Source organism: Leiobunum rupestre, chromosome 6 (genome assembly GCF_980474605.1).
Source record: "Leiobunum rupestre chromosome 6, qqLeiRupe1.1.hap1, whole genome shotgun sequence".
NCBI classification, from domain to species: Eukaryota; Metazoa; Arthropoda; class Arachnida; order Opiliones; family Sclerosomatidae; genus Leiobunum; species Leiobunum rupestre.
The window spans coordinates 44776371-44785103 of NC_143389.1; positions in this window are offsets into that span (position 1 = coordinate 44776371).

Consider the following 8733-nt stretch of genomic DNA (forward strand, 5'->3'; position numbering starts at 1 on the left):
TGCACCGTGGTTAGTGTTGGAATTCAGAGTTTGTTTCTTCACTAACTTGCCATTTACATTTTGACAGCATTCCAGATTGTTGGAGTCGGAGTGGTCTTACTGTCGAGAGTATATTTGAAGCGCCTCTTGTCTCGCTCAGGGATGTCCAAATTTGCGATCTTTAATAATTAGCAATCTTGACCTTCAAAATGGATGTATTTGAATTTGGAAAATGTAAGCACCCCTTATCTAGGCAACTGAACATTTAAGCGACCTGGATAGTAAAAATTTTATGGTATTTAAATTTATTGTATACCTCTATACTTATAAGTCATTGGTCTTGTTTTTCCTTTTTTAAGGGCTTAGAGTAAACCGTTTCTGTCCACGCATAATTAATAAAAATAATATTTAATAATCAGCTAAGCCCAAGTCATCTAGCGACTTTAATTTCCTTTATTTCAGGTGGCCTGGTTAAATTGTGTAGGAGGGTGGTAGCAAACCTTTCATGTCACGTGAGCCAACAGCCTCCTACACTCACTATTACCGTTAAAATCCAGTTTACTCAACACCAATGACCAGTTAATTAAATTTAATCTGACCGGTATACTCGAGGGGTAAGACACTCTGTGAACTCGGTGTACACTGCCGTACCTTTGACAGTGCTAAATGGAACTCGTGAACTCTTGAAAATATGTACCTTTAACAGTGCTAAATGCACGAACTCGGTGTACAGATTATCTGAGACTGTCTTACCCCTCGGGTATACTGAACATATAGACTAGTTTAATAGGGTAGAGTTTTCCTGCTTTGTTCGTTACCAAACTAGTGGTCCTCTCAGCAGACGACTCGTTGGGAAAGTCTTACCTTTAATCACCATTGAAAGTCCAATATAATTAACTCCAAGAGATGAAATTTTAAATAATTAACTCTAATTAAACTGGCCCAAAGTCGAGATAAATTACCCTATCATATCGTGATTTTCCAAAACAACTGGCTTATTGAAATTCCTAAACCTGAAAGTCTCATCTGACATCTGTCAGTATTAAAAACAGTGCGCGTGTTCGTGACCAGTTAATTGGTTTTACACGGGGTGGTCACTTTGACCAGTTTTGGGAAAAATCTTATATCTGAGGCAGCACCTAAGAAATGGGAGGCGTGGGTACAGAGTTTCGTTTGGAACGTTGACAATAAGTAGCACCCAGCGAGATCGTTCCCTGAGAAACCGGCTGGGGAATCGCTTCTTTGCCTTCATCTCACGTTGTCCGCCGCCTCTTTTCCTTTTTTGGTCCCGCTCTGAGCGCCATCTGGGAGTGGCGCTGGATAACTAAATGAGGACCAAAAAGAGTGATTTTAACGCTTGCTTGAACCCTCGTATTTCTAATCCGCACGACTCCTGATTGACGAAGAGAAAGGCGTATAGAGGAACGAAAGTCGCGAAAAGAATCTCAACGCCTCGAGGCGAAACTCTTCGTCCATCCGTTTTTAATTCGACCAAGTTTTTCTTTCTCCTCAATCGGATCTTCAGTGCCCATCTGGAGTGGATTCGCCGTCCGGAATATACAAAATGAGAGAGCGGCACTCTTCGAGCTGTTCTCTGGCATTTTCAAACATACCCTTAACGACCCTTATTAGGGGCGCTCTCAAACCAAACCAGTGATTTGAGATAACGAGACACGCTCTTAACGCGAATAATTTGAAAGTGTCAAATAACTTATTTCCTATTTTAAACGATTTTTAATCACGCATTGTATCGTTTTAAGCCGTACACGTAATTATAACTAGCATAATCCCAATTTTCGGAGCCGTACACGTACTTATAACTAGCATAATCCCAATTTTCAGATCCGTACACATAATTTTAACTAGCTTAATCCCAATTTTCGGAGCCGTACACTTAATTATAACTATAGCATAATCCCAATTTTCAGAGCCGTACACTTAATTATAACTAGCATAATCCCAATTTTCAAAGCCGTACACTTAATTATAACTATAGCATAATCCCAATTTTCAGAGCCGTACACTTAATTATAACTAGCATAATCCCAATTTTCAGAGCCGTACACTTAATTATAACTACAGCATAATCCCAATTTTCAGAGCCGTACACTTAATTATAACTAGCATAATCCCAATTTTCAGAGCCGTACACTTAATTATAACTAGCATAATCCCAATTTTCAGAGCCGTACACTTAATTATAACTATAGCATAATCCCAATTTTCAGAGCCGTACACTTAATTATAACTAGCATAATCCCAATTTTCAGAGCCGTACACTTAATTATAACTACAGCATAATCCCAATTTTCAGAGCCGTACACTTAATTATAACTAGCATAATCCCAATTTTCGGCGCCGGACTTGTTATCTCTAGTTGTTATCTCTAACTGCGTTGTTTCTTCTATTTTTGATTGGCTGCTTTTCGTCACTATAGTTTCCCTTCATCCTCACCGGCGTCTTCGTGATTTTCCGCTCCCTCGACGAGTTTCTGGAGCACCGTGAACCCCTACTTTCCCGGCTTCTTAATGTCCATTCCCGGCCATTCCGAGATTTCCAGTTTCCGGCGAAGCACTTTCCAGGAGAGCGTCTTCCCTCTGCTCATTCCTATCTTCTCTATCAGTCTTCATTACTTCCCGAACCTCCGCTCTCTGGCTCCCCTTCGCTGGCGTCTCCTTAATTTTCTCGTTTCCACTTTCCTCTGTCACTCTTTCACCTTACGACCTCCCTCTTTCTCAGCCACCTTTCTTTCTTTCCTCCGCCTCGTCTTCGACTAGGTTTGCGCCTTCGACGCTAGCTTCTGTCTGATTCCCATACGCCATTGTTACAACATACGCTGGGGTTCTTAGTTTGACGTTGCACTAAGAAAGGTATATTTTAAATAAACTCTTTCTATATTTTCTACAATTTTTTCAGGCCACTGTTCTTGGAAAGGGCGGATCCAGGATTTCATTTAGGGGGTTGAACTGTGCACCCCCCTTTTACACCTTATAAGTCACTTTATTTTGGCACCCCTCACTTTTAGGGACATTTTTGAAACCCCAAGCCCCCACTTAAATACGCCCTTGGTTGGTGCTCATTAATGGAGCTCCGTGAAAATTTTAGTTTAAAAATAAACTTAAGATGCCATACACTCGATAAGCGTATAGGACTAAATTTGAAATTAAATTCAAACTTGAATTGGCTTTGGCTCAGATATTTGAAGGTTCAAACACGTTACCCAAAGACAATTTTCTTTTGAGTAAATCTGAAATTATCAAAACGGGTTGGAGCTATAGTGAGTCGACAAACCAAATACAATTCCCGGTTTTTAGTTCCACATCGATACATATATATCGAAGTGGGACTATTGCTATGGACGGAATGTCGTTAAGTGTTGTTTGTTTGTTGTTGGTTAGTTTGGCGTCGTGGAAAGCGACTACACGGTAGATGTTATTAGCGACACCGGGATTCGAACCCAGATTTCTGGCCGCGTAATCTCCAAAACCGACGCTTTTACCAAGTAAGCCACGCCGTCCGCTTCAAATTTCATGCTTGAACTTTTGGCTTTGAACACTTTTATAGTTTGTATTTGGCTACATGTGTCAGATTTATAACCCGGTGTACCCGGTAAGATTGAAACCACACCACCGGAGGTCTGTCATCATGATGCCCTACGCCAGCGTCCACAGACCCGGACAGGCGGTTTGTATTTGGCTAGTCAAGTTGTCGCAATTGTCATTCCTTTTTCCGCGTTATTTTACGTATATTTACGGCGTTTAAGGTCAAGTGAACCTCAAACTTCGCCTCCCCCCCCCCCCAGTGGATTTTTCACGAAGGGTGACACGGGCGTGGCGGGAAGTTTGAATTACAGTGTGGGGCTACACAACTTTTACCGATGGCCAGTTTCAGGTCTGTCAGGTAAACAGGGGGCACAATTTCGACCCCCCCCCTTTAATAACAATACGTTAAAGTCAACTCTTTAACTTAGGATGGTACTTTTTATATCAAACGATAGAACGCGCAGGGCCGTTAATTTCCGCCCCCTTCGACCAACCCCCTTAAAGGGAGAGTGACCGAAAAAAACAAGTTGGTCTCATTCGATAGAACTTTTTGACGCGCAGGCAGTGCCGTTAATTTCCACCCCCTCCGACTAACCCCCTTAAAGGGAGAGTGACCGAAAAAACAAGTTGGTCTCATTCGATAGAACTCTTTGCCACGCACGCAGTGCCGTTAATTTCCGCCCCCTCCAACCAACCACCGTAAAGGGAGAGTCACCAAATGGTACGATATCGTACGCCACGAAAATTGTAATACACCCTAAAAATTGCGATGAAATCATCGCACTGACGCGTCTTCAACTGATTTACAATTTTCCGCAGAATAAATTAATGGGTATTTTTTTTATGAATTTGCGAATTTACATGACTTTTAGTGCCTAAACTACCCAAATGTTTGATATAAATTTCCTAAAATAAACAAATTTGAATCCCAGTTTAAGAATTTCTATAAATCATATTTCCACTAATTTCAATAATTTAAAAGAATTATGTTCGTCGTGTTTTCCTTACCTATTTCACCTTTGATACTTTCCGTCTATCTAACGATAGGAAATCACATGGCCTCAACAGCTTTTGTATTGGTTGGCCCACCCGGGTATCCTGAAGGTGGGTGATGGCCACTCTTTAACATATGGTAAATTATATATCAAACGATAGGAAATCACATGGCCTCAACAGCTTTTGTATTGCTTTGCCCACCCGCGTACCCTGAGGGTGGGTGGCGCCCAAGTTTTAATCCTTCAACTTCGGATGGTATTTTATATATCTAACGATAGGTAATCACATGGCCTCAACAGCTTTTGTATTGGTTTGCCCACCCGCGTATCCTGAGGGTGGGCGCGGTGCCCACTCTTTGACATAGGACGGTAAATTATATATCAAACAATAGGAAATCACATGGCCTCAACAGCTTTTGTATTGCTTTGCTCACCCGCGTACCCTGAGGGTGAGTGGCGCCCAAGTTTTAATCCTTCAACTTAGGATGGTATTTTATATATCTAACGATATGTAATCACATGGCCTCAACAGCTTTTGTATTGGTTTGCCCACCCGCGTATCCTGAAGGTGGGCGGCATCCACTCTTTAACTTAGGATGGCAATTTATATATCAAACGATAGGAAATCACATGGCCTCATCAGCTTTTGTATTAGTTTGCCTACCTGTGTCTACTAAAGGTGTATGGGTTTGCCCACCCGAATACGCCGATGTGGAACTAATATTACGGTCTGGGCCGACTTGTTCTTATTTGCGTATATCCAACAACGGTTTCTCGTTTCTCCGAACCGGTATTAGCCAAAATCATATACCTTCTAAATTAAGCAATGCATATAACGGACACTACAAAAAATTATATATAAATTTTTTTAAATCTGAACGAAAATCAGTCATAAAAGTAATCTTAAAATATCGGAAATTAGCACGAAAATTTTACAATAAAGAGCCCCAAAATTGTTTTAATTTTGTCGTAATACACAATCACGTGTTTTTTGAAACAGGAAGAAATACCTGAGTCACGTGACGAAAAAGGAGGAATTTCTTGAAATTCTGCCAAAAATTTTAAAACGATTCTGTGGAGGCTCAAAAATCTCATAGTTAGTTCTTATGGTTAGATTTACGAAATCACCATAAGATTTAAAATGTCGTATATAATATTTGTAAATGGCCGAAAAATGAGTAAAATCTACATTTATTCGTGGAAAGTTAGAAAACGGTTCTACCTAAGTTCAGTACCAGAGAACCGCTTCTTCGAATGCTCAACACAAGTTCTATCATTCTAAGGAACCCGTACTGAACTCACTAAAGCCAGGTTCACACTTTTAAAAATTCTGGTCATAATTTACAATTATGTTAAGCCTTGGTTATAAGCGAACCGGGGTGAAGAGATTTCGCACGTGTAAACCAAGAATTACCCTCAGCGGTCAAAACTGGCATTCAAACCGACCTAACTGGGTTTTAAGCTCAAGTGTGACCGATAGAATAACGTGTATCGTTCCGAAAGCAGTCTAGAGAGAGCAGATAGGCTCTCCTAAAAAGAGTCCTTCGGGGAAAAAACGGCTCGTTCCCCATTAGAATGATCACTCAGCAAACCGAAGTGTATCTTTTCGTAATAAGAAGCTAACTCGATTAAGCGACGGCGGTGCTAGGATATTTTCTTTTTTACGCCTAGGATAAATCCAAAAAGCAATATTGCGGAAGAACAAGACGGCGACGTAGTACGAGGGGGAAAATATCAAGTTTAGTTACGCAAAGATAACAGACTGTAGGTCGAACAGAAGGAAAGAAGGCACTATGGTTTTATTTAATAAGAGACTCGGCGATGCGCCGGCGTGAAACCCCGAAGAGAGCCAACGAGGAGATTCCAGCTGCTTCTCATCATATCATTTATAAGCTCTGGGCGCTCTCGAATGCGTTCAGTTTATTTCATAAATCCAGTATCCTCTACTATTTTCGTATATCCGAAATTAGCTTTCACGAAACGGAAACAGTAGAACAATCAAATTACAGAAAACAGAAAGGGTTTTGACGGTTTAATTCGTTTATCCTTATCACCAACTTTAATTACCCCAGTTTCAATAATGTAAAGGTATTTTCAAATACCACAATCAGAGCAAACTTAAATAGTTATGGCACTCGCTTTGGTGGTATTTTGCGTGAGACCAATTTTAAGAACGCGCTGCGTTAATCAGTGCAAATTTATTTAAACCGATAGATGGCGGTAATTTTCTTGAAACTGGCAAATTGCAAGAGCATTGTTGAAATAAACTAAAAACTTTTAAATTGCGTAAAATTATTTTAATAAAAACATTTCCAAACCGTCATAGTTTCATATTGAACTACATTTGTCCGGTATAGATCGATAATTTTCTACCTTCTTTTTTATATGTTAAAGAAGATTAAATTAGATCTACTAAATAATATACGACCAGTTATTTTTTAATAAACGCCTTGATTTAAATTGAGCTGTGGTTTTTATTATTTTATTTATTGATCCTTAACATTAAAATTATTTGGTAATCGTTGCACTTAATAAAAGTTTAATTATTTGGTTCGGGACATGTCTCATGTTGAAACCATTGATTAACTTTTAACTTACGCTACCAACCAAATAGCTAATTGTAGTAATTATGTTAAATATAACCTAAGTCATTTGAAAACTAATAATATTCAATAATTAGTAATACAATTAATAAAACAATTTTTTTAATCAAAAATTAAAACCAAAACAAAAGTTGAAAGTTATATATTAATTACATTTTTAAAAGATGTTACGGATGAATTAAAAATTGAACAGGCACCCTTAGCCAAAATTATAATATTTACGGTATAAAAATAGTAATGTAATTTATAGTATTGAATGTAAATGTGGTGTGGAACATGAACATAAGCGAGAAATTGGTCGTGACCTAAATATTAGGCTAAATGAGCACCAACCATGTGTAAAAATTCGTGACCAAAATAACGGAATAGAGGTCCACGTAATGAACATTGGACTAGCTATAAGCTGAGATTCCGTCACTATAATATAAAAACGTGAAATAAATTAATGTAAAAGAATATACATGTATATAAATGAAAAATTAAACCGAAAGTTAAATTTATATCAAGGCGTTCAATTAAAAAATAAATGTTAATCTATTATTTAGTATCTAATTTTATCTTAAAAAAATATATTAAAAATTAAATTTTAGATCTAAGTCTTCTTGAAATGTAGTTCGATTGTAAACTGCTAATGACACATTTCAGATTCTAATTTTGGAGCAAATATAACACATTTAGTATTCAAATTTTGGATCAAATATAACGCATTTAGTATTCTAATTTTGGATCAAATATAACACATTTTGTATTCTAATTTCGGATAAAATATAACACATTTTGCATTCTAATTTTGGATCAAATATAACACATTTTGGATTCTAATTTTGGATCAAATATAACGCATTTAGTATTCTAATTTTGGATCATATATAACGCATTTCGTATTCTAATTTTGGATCAAATATAACGCATTTAGTATTCTCATTTTGGATAAAATATATCGCATTTAATATTCTAATTTTGGATAAAATATAACACATTTTGGATTGTAATTTTCAAGGAAAGTAGTAAAAAAAATTCCAGCATTTTTCGAAAGGTAGATTAATAAATTAATTTTCAATAATCGAGCGAGATAATCTGGTCGGAGTTTCTAAATGGATATTTTAGGTTAGCTTTGACTTCTTTCCTTCGGGAGGATGAAGTGGCTGAGTCGCTCTTTACCCGGCTGTCAAAGCAAATTGCATTCCATTCAAGCCGCCATCGTCCACGATAAAACCCTTCTCCAATCTCAACACCCGTCTTCTTCATCCCCACCAACTCGACACTGAAGTAGAAAGTATCCCCCGAATGGAGGCGTCGGACGAGCGAAAAAGAAATAACGAGATTAGCCGAGAGAAGATGACATTTTATTCCTCCGAAGTAATTAATTTCAGCGGTAACTCTCACCAAACTCCTTCTTTCTTTTTTCAACCGTTTTGCTCTCCTTCCTCCCTCTCGGTTCGTACTTTTTTCTTTCTCTCTTCCTTTTCATTATTACTTTCCTATTTCATTTCCCTATTCATTTGCTCGATGAAGGAATTCAAAAATTAATCATCTAACGGATTTATGACTAACAAAGCCTTCAATTAAATTTATTGACGCATTCTTTTAAAACCTACAGCGCAATCAACACGA